Source organism: Cupressus sempervirens, chromosome 11, assembly GCF_028749045.1.
Source record: "Cupressus sempervirens isolate cs-2001-9-10 chromosome 11, ASM2874904v1, whole genome shotgun sequence".
Taxonomy (NCBI): Eukaryota; Viridiplantae; Streptophyta; class Pinopsida; order Cupressales; family Cupressaceae; genus Cupressus; species Cupressus sempervirens.
Genome location: NC_143128.1, coordinates 152,362,742 through 152,385,690, shown reverse-complemented (window position 1 = coordinate 152,385,690; position 22,949 = coordinate 152,362,742).

Below are 22,949 nucleotides of genomic sequence, written 5' to 3'. Positions count from 1 at the left end.
GACAGTAATCTTGAAGCCATTGAAGCATCGCTTGCAAATATTCCTTTAATATGTTTCTCTTGTGAAGAAGTTGGACACATTTTTGCAAGATGTCCAAACAAAGAAAACAACGATGAAAAGAAGCAAAACAAGTAGAAAGGAAGGAAGGATTTCAAGATTTTCAGGGACTACAAGGACAAAGGTAAGAAATCTTATTTTATAACTAAAGACTTAGATAGTAGTGAAGATGATGAAATTTGATGATGAAGGAGATAAAATGGCACTTATATCTCATGTTAGCAAGAATGATACATGGATTATTGATAGCAACTATTCACATCATATGACTGGGGATAAAACAAAATTTGAACACATGGAACATTATGATGGTGGTAGTGTGAGATTTGGAAATGATGAACCTTGTTGCATAAAGGGAAAAGGTTGTATCTCACTAAGTAATGAACTTAAATGTGATAATGCTTATTGGGTTGAAGGAGTAAAGAAAAATCTACTAAGTGTGGCATAGTTGAATAACATTGGATTCAAGGTAGAATTCATGAATGGGAAGGCCAAACTGCCGGATGGAAGAGGAAACTTGGTTGGGTCTAGCAAACAAACAAAAGGTAATCTATTGTACCTAGATCTCAGTGAAAGTTCATGTTTTATTGCTCAAGTAGAAGAAAGTTGGTTATAGAACAAAATATTATGCCATGTAAACTTTTATAATCTAATCAAGATCAACAAGGAGAAAAGAGTAAGATTTATTCCTAGCCTAAGGAAACCTGATATGGGTCTATGCAAAAATTGTCAAATTGGTAAGATGGAAAAGACAAGTTTCAAAAATAAGGACTATCATTCAAATGAAGTCTTGGAGCTATTCCATATAGACTTATGTGGACCTATTGGAATAGAGAGTTATAGTGGAGATACGTAATTTATTCTTTTTGTTGATGACTATTCTAGAATGATGACTATAATGTATCTAAAAGAGAAGTCTGAAGCATTTCAAAAATTTAAGTGGTATTTGGTAAGAGTAGAGAAGGAAAAAAAGAAAGAAGCTAAAATTTTTGAGATCAGAACGAGTTGGTGGATTCATTTCTAATGAATTTAATCAATTTGCATTGAAAAAGGAATTAGGAGATATATGTCAGCCCCTAGTACACCTTGTAGACACCTAAAAAACCTTTAGAAAATAAAGTATTTTTATTTTCTAAAAAATTCTTGATGACATCATCATTAATTAATTAATTAATTATTTAACTAATTAATTTATTTTTATGCCATTAAATCCCTTTATCTTAATTAAAAATATTTAATTAAGGAATCCCTCCCAAAAATGTTTAAACCTTATTTAAACATTATTTCCTTATTTATTAATTATTTAATTAATAAATTGACCAAAAATCCTAAAATAAATAAAAAATTTATTTTTTGCCCAAAAGTTGGCCAATTTCCTTAAGACCAATAACCTCTTCCAAAATCTTCTAATCCTTCTTTAATTTCGATTAAAGGCTAATCTCATCATTTCCTACCCCTAATCTCAACTCAAAATATTTAATCAAGATTAAATATTAATCCTCATGTTTATTAAAAATATTTTAATAAATATCTCCTCAACCCAAACCCTTGAAATAAATAAAACTTTATTTATTTCATAAAATCTTATCCTAGGAAGTTCTAGACTCTTCTAGAAAGTCTTCATCCTCATCCAAAGCCTAGACTCTTCTAGAAGATGTCTTTAACCCTAATCCTAATCCCCTCCTAACCTTGTCACATTCCCTAAACATGGGTTAAGACTTGCTAACTCAAGCCAAAGTTAACAAATATCTCCTCCTTCACCCACCCTCATTAATTGAAATCCACTTGCCATCCACTTGCCTAGTCCTAAGCCATCTCTAACCCTTCCTCTAATCATTTTTACAACCCTAAGCAAGCTTAAAACCCTCCTAAACCCTCAAATTCGAATTTCATGGTATCTCTCACAAATATCTTCAACCACAAAACTTAATAAAGCCCACAAAGTCATAAATGTTCTTACAAAGCACTTATGAAGGGTCTTTATGAAGATTTTATATCTTGAGCCTCCTTTGTTGACTCATCCTTGCCCTTTCCTCCATCCTCTCACCTTGTGACATGTGTCACTCCCTGATTGGTGCTAAACAAGCACAATCCATGTGCTCCCTTTTGAGTGCATCCTAGCCCTCCTTAAGCTTTCATCTTTCCTTCCATCTTAGCCCTCCATCTCTCAAGCCTCTTGCCTATAAATTGGATCCTTCCCCTTTGGAAAATAACACAATCCATGAAGTAAAGTTATAATGCTATTTTGAGAGCCAAATCCATACTAAAGCCATCTATCCACACCAAAAATCCACAATCATCCATTGAAGCCTTTGGAAGCATATTGAGCATACATCCTATCCATTTAGATAAAGCTACTCAACAAGAGAGCTTCTCATTGAGAGAGCCCATTAATGGCTCATATTCTCAATTGAGAGTTCATCTTAGTCTATCTTGAAGTTTATGAATTGTTTTTAGTTTGTAGAAGCTTTATTTAAATTTGGTTTCTATTAGCATACTAACATTGCTCATATACACACCTTAGCAGAATGGTATAGCTAAAAGAAGGAACAAATCCATCATGGATTGTGCAAGAACCTTGATGATAGAAAATAATGTTGCAATCAAATATTGGAAGGAAGAAATCAGTACTATAGTACATACCTTGATCAAAGCATAGTTGAAGAAAGACTCAAATCAAACTCCTTATGAACTCTGGTATGGCTAAAAACCTAATGTACGTTACCTAAAAGTATTTGGTAGAAAATGTTATATCTTGAAGGAATCTAGGAAAGATAAATTTGATGTCGAAGGTGATGAAGGAATATTCCTAGGATATGCCTGTAGAAGTAAAGAATACAAATTTTTGAATTTATCTACTCATAAAATCATAGAAAGTGCACATGTAAGAATTCATGATTTTGCATAAAAGAGTGAAGAAGAGAGCAACAAAGAACCTAAGCATTACAAAAGATTTTTTTATTATGAACTTGATACATTACCAAATCAACTTGGAAGTCAGGAGGCCTCATCTCCTGAGTCCCAAAAATCTCCTAAAGCTACCTAGTTGCAACCAATTCAACCCGAGTCATAATCTAAAGGACCCAAGTCATAGTTAGAAGCTATCAAGCTAGTGCTAGAGAAAACTGAGTCTAATGGACCTGAGTCATAAATAGTGGGACCCAAGCTTGATATAGAAGATCATGCAAAACTTAGTGGAAAAAAATCCAAATCCAAATTACCTATGCTAGCAAGATATGTCAGAAGGCATCATGTAGCTGATCAAATCATTGGAGACAAGTTAGATGGAAAAATGACATGAAATAAATTGAAAGGTACATGTTTCCTTGCCTAATTTGAACTTAGATCAGTGAAAGATGCTTTGGATAATGACAGTTGGATTTAATCTATGAATAAAGAAATTGAACAAATAGAGATGAATAAGACTTGGACTCTTGTTCCTAGACCCAAGAATAAGAATGTAATTGGCACAAAGTAGATTTTGAGAGATAAGCTAAATGATGATGGAGAAGTTTCCAAAAAAAAAGCAAGGTTAGTTTATAAAAGGTTATTCTCATGAAGAAGGTATCGATTATGGTGAACCTTTAGCTCCTATTGCAAGATTGGAAGGTGTTAGAACTTTACTAGCATAGGCAACACATAAAGTATTTGAAATTTATCAAATGGATGTGAAATCTACATTCTTGAATGGAATTCTTGATGAGGAAGTCTACATAGAACAACCTAAAGGTTTTGTAGATCTTAGCAAAAAGGATATGGTCTACAAATTATATAAAGCATTGTATGGTCTCAAGCAAGCTCCCAGAGCTTGGTATGAAAGACTTCATAACTACTTGATAAAGATTGGTTTTTAAAGAACAAATGATAACAATAGTTTGTATATCAAAGAGAGACCAGATAATAAGATTGTATTGGTAGAAATCTTTGTAGATGACACTTTATTTATAGGAAATGATAACTTATGCAAGGCATTTTTAGAAGAGATGAGTAAAGAATTTGAGATGTCTATGTTTGAAGAGATGAAATTCTTTGTTGGATCATAGATCCAGAAAAAGAAAGATGGCATCTACATTACTAAATCCAAATATATCAAGGAGATATTAAGGAGGTTTGGAATGGAAGATTCAAGACCAATTGGAACACCTATGTCTACTGGTCATAAGATTTTCAAAAATGATGATTTCAAAGACATAGATCAAATGACATATAGATCAATAATTGGAAAATTGTAATATGTAGTACACACAAGGCTAGATATTGCATAAGTAGTTGGAATGGTAGCAAGATTCTCAGCAAATCCTAAAGAAAATCACATGATGAAAATCAAGAGAATCATGAGGTATCTTAAAGGTATTGAACTATATAAACTATGGTACAAAAAGGAAGGCATTTTTAATTTAAAAGCATTCATATATGATGATTTGGAAGGAAGTCTTAATGAAAAAAAGAGCACCAGTGGTGAAGCATTCTTTCTTGGTAAAAGACTAGTGTCTTGAACAAGCAAGAAGCATAATTATATTTCTTAGTCCACAATAGAGGCAGAATATGTGGCAGCAACAGTTAATTGTTCAAATGTTGTTTGGTTCAAGTAATTATTGGCAAGTATGAAGATAGAGATCAAGGATCCAATAGTTATACTCTGTGATAACACTATTGCAATTAATATATCAAAGAATCCTATGATACATACCAAAACCAAACACATTGCTATAAAATATTATTTTGAAAGAGAATTGGTACATGAGAAAGAGGTAAGATTGGAATATGTGGATACTAAAGAATAAATTGTAGACATATTCACTAATCCATTACCTAAGGATGCATTTATGTATCTAAGAGGTAAGTTATGGATCATTCCCCTATCTGAAGCTCACTAAATGAAGTTTACTGATGCATCAACTAGAGCATGTTGAAGATTAGTTAGTTGATGCAACAATGACAAGGGCACATTGCAAATGAATCAATACATCATGTCCATTGATATTCACTTAACATTATCTTTGGCATGAGATGTCAAAGAGGGAGAAGTTTACTATCATACTTCAAGGAATTTTTATAAAGAGAAAGAGTATATATTTTGAGAGATGTCATAGAGAAAGAACTTGGCCTGATATCAAAGAAGGGAAGTTTGCTATCCGAAGAAGATGTTGAAGATAGAGGGATAAAATGAAGGTAGAGGGAGTTTACATTGATAGAGGGAGTTCTCATGGATGTTAATTAGAATGAAACTAAGGATATGTTCCTTACTTTATTCTTGCTTAAATTTTTGTATTATATTATGACATGTTATGTTGTCATCAATGTCAAAGAGGGAGATTGTTGGAAACAATTGATTAATTGTGTATTGGCTTTGATGTTACACAAAATTTCATATCATTACCAGTCAATATATGCCAAGCTCACTCAATTATTGAAGATAGTTTCTTACATCTACTGAGCATTCTAGAATTTTCCTAGTTCAAAAGATAGTGTCTACTGAGTTTAGTTGGGTGAAAAAGAGAAGTTTGTAAAAGTTGAGTGTTAACCAAGCTCACTCAGTTAATGAATGAAATGTTGGATGGAACCAATGTTAACCAAGCTCACTTAGTTACTAAAGGAACTTTTTGAATATGTAGTGTTAATCAAGTTCACTTGGTTGACATAGAAAAATTGTTGTTAGTACCTACCGAGAAGGGTTGGCTAATGAAGGATTTTCTTGTTTTGGCATATTGAGTTCAATTAATTTGTTTGTTGGTTCTAGCTAATTGAGGAGATGAATATTAAGTATTTTAAGTTGTATTCAAGCTAACTTGACATTTTGTAGGATATAAATATAAGGTCAAGTTGAGGATTGAATTAGAAGGATAGAGAAAAATATCCTTTTTGAGCTACAAAGATACATTCAATCAGGAAGGATCAAGTATACAAGCCATAATTGAGATCTGTAATCAACAATTGAGTTGCATTAGAAATCAAGTCATCTCATTGTTACTTTCTAATAATTGTAGCAATGATCTAAATCTCTTAAGTTGGCTTAACAACTATTTGTAAATCCTCTAACAAAGTGGTATTTCTATTTGAAGTGTCTAAAGACCTCTAAGAAGGCCACTCCTAATAGGGTTATTAAATTCTTTGATAGGGTCACACCTAATAGTGTGTTTTGTAACCTATAACAAGGTTTACTCTAATAGGGCTTACTTTAGAAGAGTGAAAATCAGTAACTAGTTGCAATTGGTTATTTTTTCCAAATTGTGTTTCCATGTTAAATCTTGGTGTCAATTATGTTCAAGCTATTTCTTTTATGTGTATGCAACTAAGTTAAGTAAGATTAATCACAAATAATATCTTAATTTTTTCATGTTAAGCATTTACCAAGTCATTTTAGTATCTATCAAGTTACAGTATTTGCTAGTGTAAATTGAGTGCATGTGTGTTTGTTGAGTTACAACTAAATATAGTCTATTCATAGTTTGATTTGTATTGACATCTAAGGGATATGGTATTTATTTTTGTAGTAATTGATTCACCCCTCTCCTCTTAGTTACACCTTTTATATTTCCAACACAATGTTATTTTCATCTCTTAGAACTCCATTGTCACACAACTTATCACAGGTGCGCACAATTCATAGTCTCTAATTTCTACAATCTTACACATGTAACACAATTAAAAATTGTGAACCATTAAAATTCTTAGTGGAATCAATGGCAAGGTGCCAGATATGTCTCCAATCATTCCAATGTTAGGGTACTCCTTGAATTTAGGTGGAGGACACTAGTCATTCCTCATAATTTTTGCATTACTCTCCTTCAACATTTCCTTCTTGGATACGAATGCAACATATGTTATTTTGAAACTATGGTTTAAACAAATTTACTTCAAAAAATTTGAAATCAACTTAAATTGACCCTAAAATCTTACTAAACTCTTCAAATTTTGCCAATGGTACGTGGTGATTTTCTTGTTCTTTCATTGAATTTTCTTTGATCACCTTTGAATCACTTGAATACACTCTAATTTCTTGGTAAATGAAAATAAACTTCAAAAATTTGATATAAACCTTCAATATATTCATTTAGGTGTACAATAAATATGGTGTACTATGGTGCGTGCATAACAATTGTCTTGGCCTTCACATTGTGTTCGTGATTCCTCTTATTCAAATACTTGGTCACTATGACTGGGCTCAGCCAATACCATTTAGTTCGGCCAATACATTAGCTCATTAAATGTAAGGTCTTGGTCTATATTGAAATGTTCCATCAATATAGATGCTATTACTGATGCCCAACACTTGATAGTGTGATTGATTCCATTACCCAAATTTTCTCTCAAATTTGACCTAATGCATCTTGATTCATACTGATATGGGCTTTTAATCACATTATTTGTTAGGAACTGGTGTATAGTATATCATTCAAGTGTGCATTCTCTTGCATACCTTCTTTACTTAATTGGATGTGTTGTGATCACTTGATCCATTAGATTGGGTGATCTCAACTCCATTTGATCCACTACCTCTGGCTTCTACTATATTTTTCCATGTTGTATGCATCTCAACCTTGCCTTTTCCTTTATTTTTTTCATTATTTGGTGCTAGTGCTTAGGTCTTGTAGTTCTTACTAACATGCCTAACCTTGAGACAACTAAAATAGACTAGATTTTGTTTTAACCATTTCTTGTAATTACCTCTGAAATGTGTCTTAATGCAATTTTCTAGAATGTTTCCATACTCTCCACTAAAATGTTAGTTATGCCATGTGTTGTAATCCCAATTGTAAAAGTTTCCCTTCTTAGGTACATGAACTTGCCTCTTAGATATTTAGTTGAATTTTTCTTTAGATCTTCATTCTTGAGCTCTATGTCCATTATTTGAATATATGTAACAATGTCCTTCAAATATAGGTGTAGCAAGTGAATCACTTTTCTTTAGTCTTCATTGATGTGCTTTGTGTCCCTATTTCTTGAAATTAAAATATTTCCTATTAAATTAGGTTTAGGGTTTTGTACACCATTCTTGCTTCTGCAAATATTTGTTGTGTGTCCTACTTTTTCACAATGATAGCATGTAGGTTTTCTTTTAGGTTTTGCATTTCTTTTCTCTATACTCTTTGATGACTCTCCTTCCTTAGTAGATGAAGAGTGCTTGATATGTCCTAGACCAAATAGCTTATTCATTAAAAGTAACTTATAGCTTAACTTGGCTTATTCATTCTTTCTAGAAGTCCTTTCTCAAATCTCAACCCATTCCTTGGTCACTCTATGATCTCAGATTTGTTATCTCCATGTCCTTGTTCAACTGCTGATTTGTATGTAACAACTAAGTCATCATGTCTAGCTAGGTATTTGTACACTTTTTCACATCAAATGACCTTTCTTCAAGTTTGATAGCCATTTTTCTTTTGTCTTCTTTAGCCATAATTTTTTCTTCTTTGTCTTTATTCTTTTATTTAGTAACTTCACATAGTCTTATTGATTGAATTTCATTCTCTTTCTTTAGTTCTCTAACTTCTTCATTCATAATGCAATTCTTTTCAAAGAGATATTTTATTGCTACATCACTATCACTGGAATTCCCACTATTAAGAAATTCTTTGGTATCAACTTCCTTATACAGAGTGTCATTCTATTGAATGGCCATATCTTTCCTTTTCTTGAAGGATTTTCTTAACTCTTCTTTTGCTGCTTCAAGTTGTTGTAATATGATGTGGATTTCAATCATCTAATTTTCAATGATCTTTCCCAATTTGTAAGCCTCCATCTCCAAGATCCGAACTCTCAATCTGTTAGACTTCTTTCAAGAGAACAATACTCTAATACCAATTGTTGGAAGTCTTATTGGGAAACAAGATACTAGGGGGGTGAATCAAGATCTCTAAAACTTTTAGTTCCTCAAACAATTTAATAGATTAATTACATTCACTAGTAGATCTCATACCATATAATCATAAACCATAATCATGAAATAAAATCTAACTAAGCATAACGTCCATGAAAATATAAACACATAACACAAATATTTTGGTAACTTAGAAACCCTCCAAGGTGAAGGTAAAATTGGGGTCGAGATGAGACCCACAAGTATTTAGTATTGCAATGACAAATTTTCCTTATTAGGGCTACAATTTTATCACTTATGATGATCTACCCTATGAGGGGTGTTCTTGGTTAAACACAATATAAGATTTTTAAGTCTACCTTGATTAAAGGATTTAAACTTTCAATGAAGTAAGCATTATGTTCAGAGATTTGAACAAGGTCTATTAAAACAACTTTGTTAAGAGATTTTCCCTGATTCATTAGTTAGAATGTCTTAGTACCTGATCCTTTGGTTTACTCTCACAAATTTTTTTATGAATCTTCTCTCTTTAATGTGTAGATCTGATATTCTTATTTGATCTACTCTCTTCTACCCTTCACTATTAGGTTTCTCTATCTGATCTCCTTATCAAACTTAAACTTCCTTTCTTTGGTCTTAGCTTGTTCTCCCCTTTATGCATTCATATCACTCTCATTACTCTCCCATAATTATTTAGGGTTACATCCCTTGTTAAATAGATAATCATAGAAAGTTCTAGATTATAATAAACAATACATAATTCATCCTTATTTTGTTTAACCCTTCTAATTTTTTGAATGGTTAATCTGCCTTTCTTGGGATTAATGCCTTTTAATAAAATGCATATGTTCCCCTTGATTGTCTCTACAATCCTTAAGTGTCATATAGAATCCAGCCAAAATGGTTTATACAAGTGTTTGTGCCATTACAAATACATATGCCAAAACTAGTTTTCTTGATAATTGAAAGTTCTAACACTTGGTGTTTACTAACATTCATGCTATCTCTTGAATTTTATAGGCTTGACATATACTGACTCATTTGGCATTAATTAAATTTATATTTCTCATTCTCCATTTTTTTACTTGGTATTATACTAGGTCATTCTCTATTGGGGTGCTCGACAACATTTGGCTTGCTCGACATGTAATGAAATATAAACAAGTCCATGTAGCTTGGTCTTCTTTAGATGACTCGGTCATAGTGATGACCAACCAATTCTTCCTAGAGAATGACTGAGTGTTGGTCACTAATAGGAAACTAAGCTTAGAGATCAACATGAGGATGATGCACTTTTGGGTCAAAGTTAGGGTCAGGGTCAAGGTTAAGGATCTAATATTATTCTACCCCTTTTGAACCCTCACACTTTTTATTTAGCGATAATATTTCATAGTGATAGAGTAAAGATGGATCAACTTTAAGATTCCATCAATAGATCTAAGGAAGGGATGTACAGAGATATATATTCTAGCATTTTTATGAGTCTTAATGATATGACTTCATGATTGAGGTGACATTCTTCATTTTAACTATAGGTTAATGAGAGGATATTTGTAGAGTTAAGAGTTGAGATCTCAGGTGATGTATCCTTAGAGAAGGTCTAGAAGCTTGTCTCTAAGGGTTCAATAAAATGAGAGGTCTTCCCATTTTATGATGAGAAGCCAAAAGTGATGGGATATCATTCTTAAATGATATGGCCAACTTTCCAATTTCCTCCTCAATTATATCAAAACAAGGAGGTCTACACAAAATTTTCCAAATGCCTTCCAATGTGATATCATTCAAAAGAAGTCTCCTCTTAACATATCTTGATATTGTTTTCCTATTGAAGCTGATCTTAGATGAAATTGAAGATATTTGTCTATTTTTGGATATAGTGTTACCTATAATGGATGTTGACATCACTTTTCTTGTAATGGTTGTATCTTTAGTTAGAGATTTCTTCTCTACAAAGTTCAAACCTTTTCTGTCATTTTCAATAATATCATTTTGTATGTTATAATTTTCTCTTCTTTTTTTTTTGTGTGTGTCTACACCCAACAATTTTAACAATTCTTACAACTTTTTTTCTATAAGAACAAGACTAATTAATTGGGATTATTTAAGTATTTCATTATTATCAAATTTAGTCATTATTTATTTTTCTATTCTATTAAAAGTTGTCTTCTTAGAAAGACTTAAGGATTTAATATCAACAAGGAATCTAAAATTCTCCACACCATTTACAAGTAAATGATATAAGTTTCTATAATTGATTTTTTTCTTTACAATTTAAGCTAGTTCAATGTAATATAATTTGATTATTTTTGGGTTTGATTCTAAAAATATATACACAATCAAATCTAAAAAAAATAAAAATTCAAATGGATTTTAGAAATTTGATAATAATGTTAATAGTTTATGTGTACATCCATACTAGTAGTAGTAATTGATCTCGACCCTTCTCCAACTTCCATTGCTTGAGCTTCTATAGGGAGTAATCTTGAACCTTCTCAAATACTCATTTGTTCAAGTTGGTTTGAGTCTCCTACCTAAGCTTATTCTTCATCTTCTAATTATTTATTACAACCTACATGCATTAAAATGAATCACGTTAGATAAAATTACAAAAAATACAAAACAAAGAGATATAAAACTCAGACGTGTAAAATTAGAGATGCATACCCTCTTTAGTTCTATAATAATATGCCAATTATGCTTCAAACTTATTTCATTCTCTCTCGAGTATCATTTTTCTTATAGATTTGTTGTGCCTTTTCTTCTTGTTTCCCATCATTATTCTTCAAAAAAATTCTTTGAAAAAATTGTTCGATGCAATAAAATTTCTCCTCTCAGCTTTCTTATGATTCTATTATAAAACAAAAAATTAAAGTGATTTATTTATTTAAAAAGATAAAAGAAAATATTTCTTTATACCATTTTTTTAAAAAGGTTGATGAGGGTTTGAATAAACACCCCTTGGGAAAAATGACAATGTCAAACTTGTTGCTTTTTGTTGGGGAGTGTTCTTTTGAACAAGCCCTTGAATGAAGGTACATTTACCTCTTCAAATGAAAGGTGGGTCCATTTGAAGGTGCCAAATATATATTTTTTGGCTAAGGAAAACAAAATTCTACAAAAAATTCCCTTTGGTTGATCAATGGACAAATAAGACAATCTTCTAATAAGAAAAATATCAACTTGTGTTACTTTGAACAAGCTTTCCAATGACTATAATTTTAGTATATACTATGTTAATTGTGATTTTATATATTTAGTTTAATTGAACATAGGTTGCTTGACTATTTCATAACCATCCTCTTTGATGATTTAAAAAAATAGTAAATTAGGAAAATAAATTATAAAAAATTGTGGATGCTTTGGTCATGTGTTGTCAACTTACTATTCCATTTCTATGAAGGACAAATAGAAGGTGGGCTCACCAAGAATTGTTGAGTATGTCTTGGTTAGCAAGTCTTTGTCCTCTTCTAAGAGAGTTGAAGTTGAAAATATGGAAGAATTCCCTAGTGGTAATAAATCAGAGGAGGACAAGAGGGAAGATAAGGTGGAATATACAATGAAGACACCTAAGCTGATGAGTGTGGAAGCTAAGAAATGAATTGAGATGGAGGAATACCTATTTAGGAAAGAAATAGATGACCTTTTGAAGTCCCTAGTGGTGGGAGAAGCTAATGCAAACCAAGAATTGGAGGAGGGTGAAATTGGTCCCTAGAGAAGGCCACTCTAGGAGTGATAATTTCACATAGTGTTCCTTTAGGAGGCCAAATTATTTCAGCAAAGAAATTGTTGGTGTCCTCGAGCTTAGTCGCTAGGAAGTAGACCATAGTTTTGGTAACACCTATTAAGAACCCACTACCTCATATGGAGCTAGCGGGGATTTCTAATATTGAGAAACCTAATAAGTTGGGTCAATGGGGGATGTTTACCCTAAAAAGGCTAAAATTGGTATCTCCTTAGGAGGTTGAAACCAAGGTCATCAGAAGCATTGAGGAGGCTAAAGAAAGATTGGCCCTCTCAACCCCATCCTCCCCTAAAATGAGTGTTAGAGGAGAGTGGGAGTACCCTAAGAGGAAAACTAGGGGCCAAGAAATTGGATGTGGGGGTGGCTACTACTGTGGGACATCCCAACAACATAACAACTAGGACCAAATAGGCATCAAGGGAAGTGGCCAGTGGAAGATAGATTACACTAGAGATAACCAAGAAAGATAAAAAATCAAATTCCTCTCATGGAAGGTTAGGGGGTTGAACAATGCCTAGAAATAGTATGCTCTTAGACAATGTATCATTATGAAAAGAATTGTATGTATCCTCATTCACGAAACTAAGATGATAGACCAAAATTTTACTAAGGTGGTTGAGATGCTCTTGCTTGGTGTGGCTTTATTCCATCCAGAAGCTAATGGGGCCTTGGAGGGCTTGTAATCATATGGAACCCTAGTGTCCTGATGGGTAGGGAAGTCCTTAAAGAGAAGAACTTCATGGTGATAAAGTTTAGTAATGAAAAAATGGTGTGGAATCTGGTGAACATTTATTTCCCAAATACCAAGGCTAGAAGAGGTGAACTCTAGGATAGGATTGAAAGAGAGTTGGAAATTTTGAAGAAAAAAAGTGTTATATGTATGGGGGACTTTAACACCCCCCTATACCCCTCAAACAATCTTGGGGGGATTATTGACTTCTCAAAAAGTATGCAAGACCTCTTGGAGTTCATAAACACTTTTGACCTCCTAGATGTGGACCTATAGGGAAATCCCTTTATTTGGAACAACAATAGGAAGGGCCAAGACTTGATTTAGGTTAGGTTGAACCATCTCTTGGTCTCAGGAGACTAGCCCCACATCATACCCTCTTCCCTAGTCAATCCCTCAAGGACTATTTTCGACCACTCCTCAATCTTGTTCAATTGGGTGAATGGTTTTGTGAGTGGACCAAAACCCTTTAGGTATGAGATTATGTGGCAATCCCACCTAGACTTCAAGAATAAAGTGGAATAATGGTGGAATATAAGAGTGGATGGGATGGCTATTTTGATCTTAGATTAGTTTTGACAATTGAGTGTCAACACACTTCCAAATTTTCTAAGTTGATGTCGAGTTGCAATATGTGCCAAGCCAGGAATTCAACAAGTGTCAAGTCATTCAGAAGTTGAGCAAATAGACAATTCAAGTGCTCAGTGACTAATAGATGCTAAGTAAGTTCAAGTGTTGAGCAAGAAAAAATTTACTATGTGTTGAGCATTAGTAATCAACAAGTGTCAAGTAACACAAAATCAACATATGAGTTTGTGCCTTCACAAACTAAGATGTAAACCATTTTTGAGCCAAAATATGGGTAGATCTTGAAGGATTAGAGATAAGATCAAATCTATTTGGATTCCCTATGCAATCAACATGAAACCAATCAAAACAATGGAAATATTTGAGCAGGAAATTTAGATGAATCTCAATCATAGATTCATACCTAACCCTAAGTCATGAAATCTTTTTAAGGAGATGAAACACCATACTTTATAGAGTGTGTGAAAAGAGAATGCATGTAAGGATATAATGCTAGAAAAGTTTCAAGGAAGTGAAAGGGGTGAATTGATCAAGTTGAAGGTGATTTAGAAGAAGGACAAAATTGCAGATCAGTGAGAAGAATAGAGTATCAGTACTACAAACGGCTTCATACCAAATCAGCGAGGATCAAATTGGATAGAACAAGGATCTAAAATCAACAATAGTAGAGTGCAAGTAAATAGATCAAACATTCTACTATACTTTCTAACAATTGTATTAGTAGAATTAAATCCTATGGAGATAGGTTGGTTTAATAGCCATTTTATAAAGCCTTTAACAAGGTGACATTCCAAGTGAATGTTTTGTAATCCTTTAGCCAAGTACATTTTTGATAGAGTGTTAAAATCCTTTAATAAGGTAGGATCTAATAGTCCCTGTAAGCCTTTAATAGGGTAGGCCTTTCATAGGGCACCTCATGAGAATAGTCAAAACATGTAACCTTAATAGGTGAACTTTATTGTTGTACTAGTGAAGAGTTGTGTGTATCAACCCTACCCTAGTTTTACCTTCTGTTTGAAGGGTTTTTGGGTAATCATATCTAGTATCAAGTCTTTATATATGCAATGTTTTTAAGTTAAAAGTTTTATTGGTTAAAGTTTAGTACTTCTGATTCATCCCCCCACCCCTCTTAGAAGTATACTTCCCACTTGTAAATCCCAAAAATTGGTATCAGAGTTGAGTTATCACTAGGAGAAGCCTTACATCTTGGAGAAAATATCTTAAGATGGAAGTCTACAGGTTGGGAAAGACCATTGAGAATTAGGAGATTGAGATACACCTCTTACTACAACAATTGGATGAAGCCAGAAATGCTTTGAGGAGTTTGCTAAAGAGAAGGAAAGAAATTGCCATAGCTAAGAATGACACCCAATACAAGGAGATTGACACCACAAAGTTATTTGTAGATGGTAACTCATGTGAGTTTGATGCAACAATTGCAGATCTCATGGACAAGAATAGAGCACAAGCTAAAGAGATTAGAAATCTCAAATTGGAGCAAGAATCACAAGCAATACTACTATGCGAAGTGACTAAACAAAAGAAGAAAGTCATTGAGGATAAGATCATGATTGAAGAAGACAAAATAATCTTGTCAAACAGATTGGAAGAAAAATTAGCAGAGTTTTCTGGGATCTTGAATGTGTAGTTGGATACCCGAAGCCAAATGATGAATTCCCATCATGAGTTAAATGTTAAGGACATTGAGATAACTACATTGAAGTTGAAAATTGAGAAATTGTAGAATGACCTAAAAAGAGAGAAGGAATTTGCAAAAAGCTTCAAAAAGCCAAATGAAGACATCAAGTACTTTGAGCAACTATTAAAATTCCCCAGATCTAGTAAAGACACATCAAGTTTGGATATACAAGCATTAAAGAAGGAGAGCCATCCAAGATTGTTGAACAAAGGAATGACAAAGGTAAGAACTCCAAACCCACTTATCATTTTTGTGGTAAGAAAGGACATATAGCTAATGTTTGCATGAACAAGAATAGTAGTTAGAATGCCAAACCAAAGAATATAATCCATCATTACAAGTGCAACAAACAAGGTCATCAGTCACATGAATGCAAAACTAGGACTATGCATGCACCAAGATTTGAAGGACGATGCTACAATTGTTAGAAGTTTGGACACAAAGTCTTTGAGTGCAGATCCAAGACCACATGGTCATCAAACAAGGGAAGAAGCCATGAAAATTCTTATAATTGGGACTATAATACAAGACATAGCTGTAATTACTATCAAGAGTATGGACACATCCCTAAAAATTGCATAAGAACACATTTTAATGGAAGCTACAATAGATGGTTAAGCCAAACTACATGCTTTATTTGTTTGAAGACTAGTCATATCAGCAAGCACTGCCCAACAAGGCCAAAAGCACCTAACTCAGAATCAAACAATGGAAAAGGCAAGATAGATGTTGAGCACATTAGAGGAGAGATGAATAAGACATGGAAGAAGAAAGATGGATGCAACACATCAAATGAAGGGATCACTTCACTTAAAGGGTCAAGTGGTCATACTTCATCAAACTGAGCAAAAAGGTAGGTGGGACTAATATTTAAATGCTTTATCATCTATCAGTTCCTAGAATAAGTAAGCATTAAAAAGGATAGATGCAAGTTTAAATCTTCAAAGTTTTCACATTGTTGTCGAGTAAGGAAAGTTTCCTTTAGATGCTGAGTAAAATCCTAGTATATGTCAAGTTGTCTGCCAAAGTTAGTTGGAGTTGACTCAATAGTGGCTACTGAGTAAAAGGAAATTCTTATTAAGGTTGAGTAAGAGAAACTCTAGTGGATGCCAAGTGTTGGAAAATCAATGGAAGCTGAGTAAAGCAGAATTTCATAAGGAGTTGAGTGGATTGATATATATGCACTAAGCATTAAATGCTATATAATGAAGGGTATAAGGTCGAGTTTTCAATTGTTTTTCATCATTGCAAACATAGAGTAAGAGAGAGAAGAGCACATAAATGATTTCCAAGAAGAGATTTATGCTTTTGTAAAGATTCCAGCAAAGATTCAACATTGTTTTGTCAATCTAAGATATTTACTCAAGTGTCGAGCTACATAGTTACACAATTTTTATATCTTAAAACCCTAGTTTTCAGAAAAGACGTCTAGCTCTAGGAATCCTAAGAACAAGGAATCATTTGAGGTTAAATTGGTTAGCAATGAAATTAAACGACCAAATTTTAGACCAATTCCTGAAGTGGCTTACAAAAATGTCCCTCCTGGCACTTTAGCTATTATTCCACCTAACGTTGTTATGGTGCAAGATGTCAAAAAGTGTTATAATTGTAAAGTTAGAGCAATTGGTGACATAGAGATTTGGAAAGCCTATGATAAAAATTTGAGAATGGGGTATTAAAGGAAGAATTTTAAATTATTGAAAGGAAGGACTTAACCCATGCCCTAGATTTCTCCGCAATCTTCATGACTGAATGGATAAGAATAGTTTTGAGCAAAATTCACAATGGATTCCTATGGTTGGAAGGTGGACCCATCAGGTTGTCAAAAAGAATCATAAATAGGGTGATAGGCTACCCAACCCTAGAATGGCCAAAGACCCTATGGAGTGATTCAAAAGAAGCCATAGAGAAGAATAATGGGGAAAAGTGGAATAAAAGAGGCATGACTATTGACATAATCAGAGATCCACTTGTAGAATTTGTTGTTAGGGTCATATCCCATAAATTCTAGTAGTCAAGCCAACTGAATAGCGTATCTTGCATTGTAGTTGATGTGGGATAAAAACTTGTCAAGAAGAATCATACATATGATCTAGCAAAACTACAACTACAATAGATTATGGAAAATTTGGGAGCAATAAGGAGATCCAAGAGTGCTTAGTGTAAGTTTGGATCAATTTTGATATGCATATTTTTCTATGTTCAGAATGAATTTCCCTCTTTTGATAAGATAAGTTGGAAGACCAATAGGTCTATAGTAGTACAAGTAAATGAGTAAATATAGCAGATGGGAGCCAATTTTGAAACCTCAACGACAAGCTATTTTGAAGACGTCAAAATTTCTATGAAGCAAAGGCTCAGAATACCAATTTCTCTTGTGGATCATCATATCAATGACATTTTTTTCTTAGTTGACATTGACTACACTTATATCCAAGTAGCAGTACCAAGGGTAAGATGGCTAAGGCCACTTGGATATGAGATAAACATAGATGAGGCCTTAGTAGCAATCACAACATTGCTTGTAGAAGACATTGATAAAAGTGCAAAACCTTTTGGCGCTTTTGATGTTGTAAAATCTAAAGTAGAAATGGAGTTGAAAACTACTTCAACCCTAAAGAAAAAGGACAAATTGCTCAAAAAGCTTAAGGCCAAATTTGGAGAAGGGACAATAGAAGTAGAAGAAAACAATGACGAAGAAGAAGAAGAAGAAGAATAGGTCCAAGATCCACTTGCCTTGATACAAGGCATGGGAGAAGATGATAAAGAGGAAGAAGGTGTCAAGGAGGAAGAGAAAGCCAAGGAAGCACCTACCAAGCTGGAGCCAAAGAAGAGAAAAGCTCAAAAATAGCCTACAAAATAGCCCAGGGTAAGAAAACAACCAAGCCAAGCAAAACTAAGCCTACTACAAGTACAAGAGACACAACTAAGGAGGCTAAGGAGCAACAAAATAAGGAGGCTACCAAGCAGCAAGGTCCAACCAAGAAGAAGTTAAGAAGAAAATATGGTGCTCAACCTAACTCAGATGATGAGAGAACATAATCAGAAGACACAAACCAATTTAGAGTGGTAAGTCACACCACCAAGGCTGATTTAGAAAATATATATGATAATATTAGAAATAATGAAAACTTAACTAGCTTTAAGAGCATTGATTTTAATAAGTTGAGTAGAGGAGAACAAAACATGGTTGAAGAATCAGTCTACACCATGATGGCCAAGTTCAAGAACACCCCACTTGAATTTGATAGCTCAATGCCCAAAGAGTTATATTCTATTGTTGAAAATAAATGGCATTATTGCCTTAATATGGAGAAAGAAATAAGAGGGTCTACATTGGATCGAGTAATGTTTGAGCTTACAAAGGGCAAATAAGCAAGGCCAATAAGAAGCGTGGGAGAAAATTTGCACCCAAATATAGAGACTTTAGCATTCTTCAAAATAAGGTTGAAGATGTTGTTAAGAAGTCCACTCAAGTGTGGAAATTAATCTATGGCCTAAGAACTATAAAAGGAGAGGAAGATCCCTTTGAGGGGAGAAAAAATGGAGAAGAGGATGACAATGAAAAGGAAGGTGAAAGTGAAAAAGAAAAGGTAGATGATATAGTAGATAAGGAAACTTAAAAGATGATATGGCAACTGTTGAAGAGTAGAAAATAGAACACTATGTGCAAGATACATAATTACCACCTCCATGTCCTCCACATGACACCTCTACACCTGAAAAATCAATAAAAGTAAAGGATGTTCCTAACAACTCTAGTCAAAACATAAACCCATTGACTGTAAAGGATCTTAAGAAGATCCTTGACCAATCAACTCTACAAGCTCAATTATATAGTAATCCAGTATTAGTCAGTGTAGATGAGTTGCAAAAATTAGTAGCTAACTTGACTAGGGATAAGATGGCAACACAAGAAACATCTTCTATCATCCCTACATCTACAAATAGACAACCTAAAGAGAAGGCTTCACAAGATACATCAGCTAAGGTTGATTCCACAGATAAAGTCACTACAACTATTGAGGAGCCAACAAAAGACCAAATAGGATAGGTGGATACTTTTGTTCCTACTACACAAGTACAAGGTGGAACACCACATATAATAGTAATTGACCAAGGAAGATTAGAGGAGGAGAAGGAGATCCCAAAGGAAAAGGAACAAGAAGCAATTCAAACTTTGGTTAATCTACCAACCACTAGGACTCCTACAAGAATAAGCTGAGCATTGAAGCAATACCACTTCAAATTTCAGCACCAAGCTCAAGCTCTACAAAGTTTGCAAGGGTACTTCACTATAGAGACCCTACACTAGATGAAGAAATATTCATTCCTAAGTATGACTATGCAAGCATAAACATTAATCAAATAAATGAAGTGCAAGAGGCAATAGAGAGGAAGAAGAAGCAGGAGATACTTAGAAATGAGTATAAATAGAGGCAAGCACTAATTGAAATAAAGGACATCTTTTTAGATGCATTTAGCTTGCAAGAATTTGATGAAACAAAGCCCATTATGGAGCAACTTTTAGACATAGTGGAGCAAGTGCAAAGTGAAGACCATGATACTAATGCAAAATTGATGGAATGGTCAGAAAAGAAGTTTCAACCAAAGGTGAATGAAAGAATATATAGTGAGATAGCACTATCATAGGTGGAACTGGCTAATAAAATTGAAAAGGTGAAGACAACATTTGAGAATATCTTCTCATTGTACTCAAAATTGTGTGATCCTTCCATCTTTGCACAGGAAACTAGTTAGAGAATAAAAAGCTTGGAAAGGAACTTAAAGATATCAAGGATGCAACTTCCTAACGATCCGGCTCAAAGTGATAAGCACTTTAACACAATGCTTCACACAAAAAAGGAACTAGCTATATTAATAATAGAAGAGGCTAACACAAGAGCCAGATTAGTTCAGATTCAATCCACCTTAACCCCTCACATGGAAATTTTACAAAAAGAACTAGCCTACAGAGAAAATGTGATAAAGAAATATCCAAATCTTTCTACATTAGATGGCTTAGTTCACCTTGTAGCAGAGACAGCTATACAAATCAAATCCCTAGAAGTTGCAATACAAAACTGGGATGCTGCTTTGAGAATTGTAATGGAAGTGAATAAAACCTTCTTGGCAAAATATTCAATCAATGTGTAGATCCTTTGACATAACTGTCAAAAAGGGGGAGAAATTGAAAAGATAGAAGGATTCTTAATCTGCAAGGGGAGACATGTAAAAGGGGGAGCTAAAATGAAAGACGGGGGTGATACAATAAATAGAGAAAAGAAAGGAGAAGAGCAAAATAGGAAATGGGGCATAACATGTTACATCAGATAAAGAGTATCAAAATTTAGAATTTAAAATAAAGTCAAGGAGTATCAACAAAGGCAAATCAATCTACTTAGAGAGATTTTGGATACAAGTAAATGACACAACAACTCAGAGGGAGATACAAAATTTTGAGGTATATAGTCCTTCACAAAATTTTGAACAATTTTGAAGTTTTGTTTATATGCCAAACAAAATGTATATTATAGTCAAGGAGATTAGTTTCATCATGTATAGTTAAGTGTTTTTGACACTCATATCAAAGGGGGAGATTGTTGATCTCAGATTGGTTTTGACAATTGAATGTCAACACACTTAAGTAATTTTCTAAGTTGATTCTGAGTATAGTATAGATGCTAAGTTGCAATATGTGTCAAGCTAGGAATTCAACAACTACCAAATCATTCGGATGCCAAGCAAATAGATAGTACCAAGCAAGTTTCAAGTGTCGAGTGATTAATAGATGCTGAGAAAGTTCAAGTGCCAAGCAAGATATAATTTAGTATGTGTCAAGCATTAGTAATCAACAAGTGTTGAGTAACACAAAATCAACATATGATTTTGTGCCTTCACAAACTAAGATGTAAACCATTTTTGAGCTGACATATGGATAGATCTTGAAGGATTATGAGGAGAATGAAAAAAAGAGGAAAAGATGTGAATGAACAAGAAGGAGAAGGAGAAGAATAGGAAGTGGGAGAGGAAGTAGGAGGACATGGAGAAGAAGTATTAGACATTAAAGAATAAGAAGAAAAATGAGAAGAATAAGAAGTAGGAGGAGAGGAAGTAGATGCATAACGAGAATTAGAAGAATAAGTAGGAGCAAGAGAAAAAATAGAAGAAAAAGAAAAAGAAAAGGGAGAAGAAGATGAAGGAGGAGATGAAGAAAAAAGTGTAGAAGAAGTGAGAGTAGAAGATGAAGGATAAAGCGGAGCAAAAGAAGGATGAGAAGGATATGGAGAAGGAGAACGGGAAGTAGGAGGAAGTTTTTGTTTTGATATAATTAATAGAGAATTCAATATTTTGACCTCAAGGAGTGCCTTCCACTTTCAAGCTATGCATTAGGGAAAGACTAAGATCGTAGGTGTTGCTTTCACCTGGGCTAGATTAGAAAAAGAATTCACTATAAGATGCCTTGTAATCAATGTTTTGTGTAAGAGATCTTATATATGGAGGCTTCACTTGAAGGTGGAGGAGTTGGAGAAGAATAATTAGTAGGAGGAAAAGGAAAAGGAGAACATGGAGATAGATGAGCACAAGGATAAGTAAAATTAGAAGAAGATGAAGAAGTAACTTGAGTGGGAGAAGAAGGGGAAGTAGGATTAGGACAAAAATGAGGAAGACAAGGAGGAGAAAGATAACAAGGAGAATTAGGAAAAGCATAAGGAGGAAGAGAAAAAGAAGAAGCAGAAGCATAAGGACATGCAAGAGAGGAGTGGGAAAAGAAGATGGAGATGGTGAAGGAGAATGAGAAGTAGGAGAAAAAGGAGGTGATAGAGGAGAAAGAGGAGGCAATAGAGGAGAATGATATAGTGCTCATAATCACATTATATTAGACAAGGGCAAATGTAAATGCTAAAAAATGAACATACTAGCGAATACACCTTTAATGCACTAATTATTCTACTATTAATTAATGGTTCTTTAATCATATACACTTAATCATCTTTGTTCCTATATAATCCAATCTTCAAATCATTTAATCACTCTCATAGTATTAATTAAATAATTAATATTATTTAATTAATCACTTTTAAACAAGTTCTAAAATCTCATATTCTAAATAACTAATAATAATGATTTAAATTAACTAATTTAATTCCTCTTAATTAAATTAATTAAAAAATAATAATTTAATTTCATGTCAATGTCAATTTGCTATTCATTAAATTTAATTTCAACTAATTCCATCTTTCTAATTTAATTTAATTTCTAATTCAATTAAACCATCTAAAATGTGAAAAAAAAAAAAACAATACTACGAGGC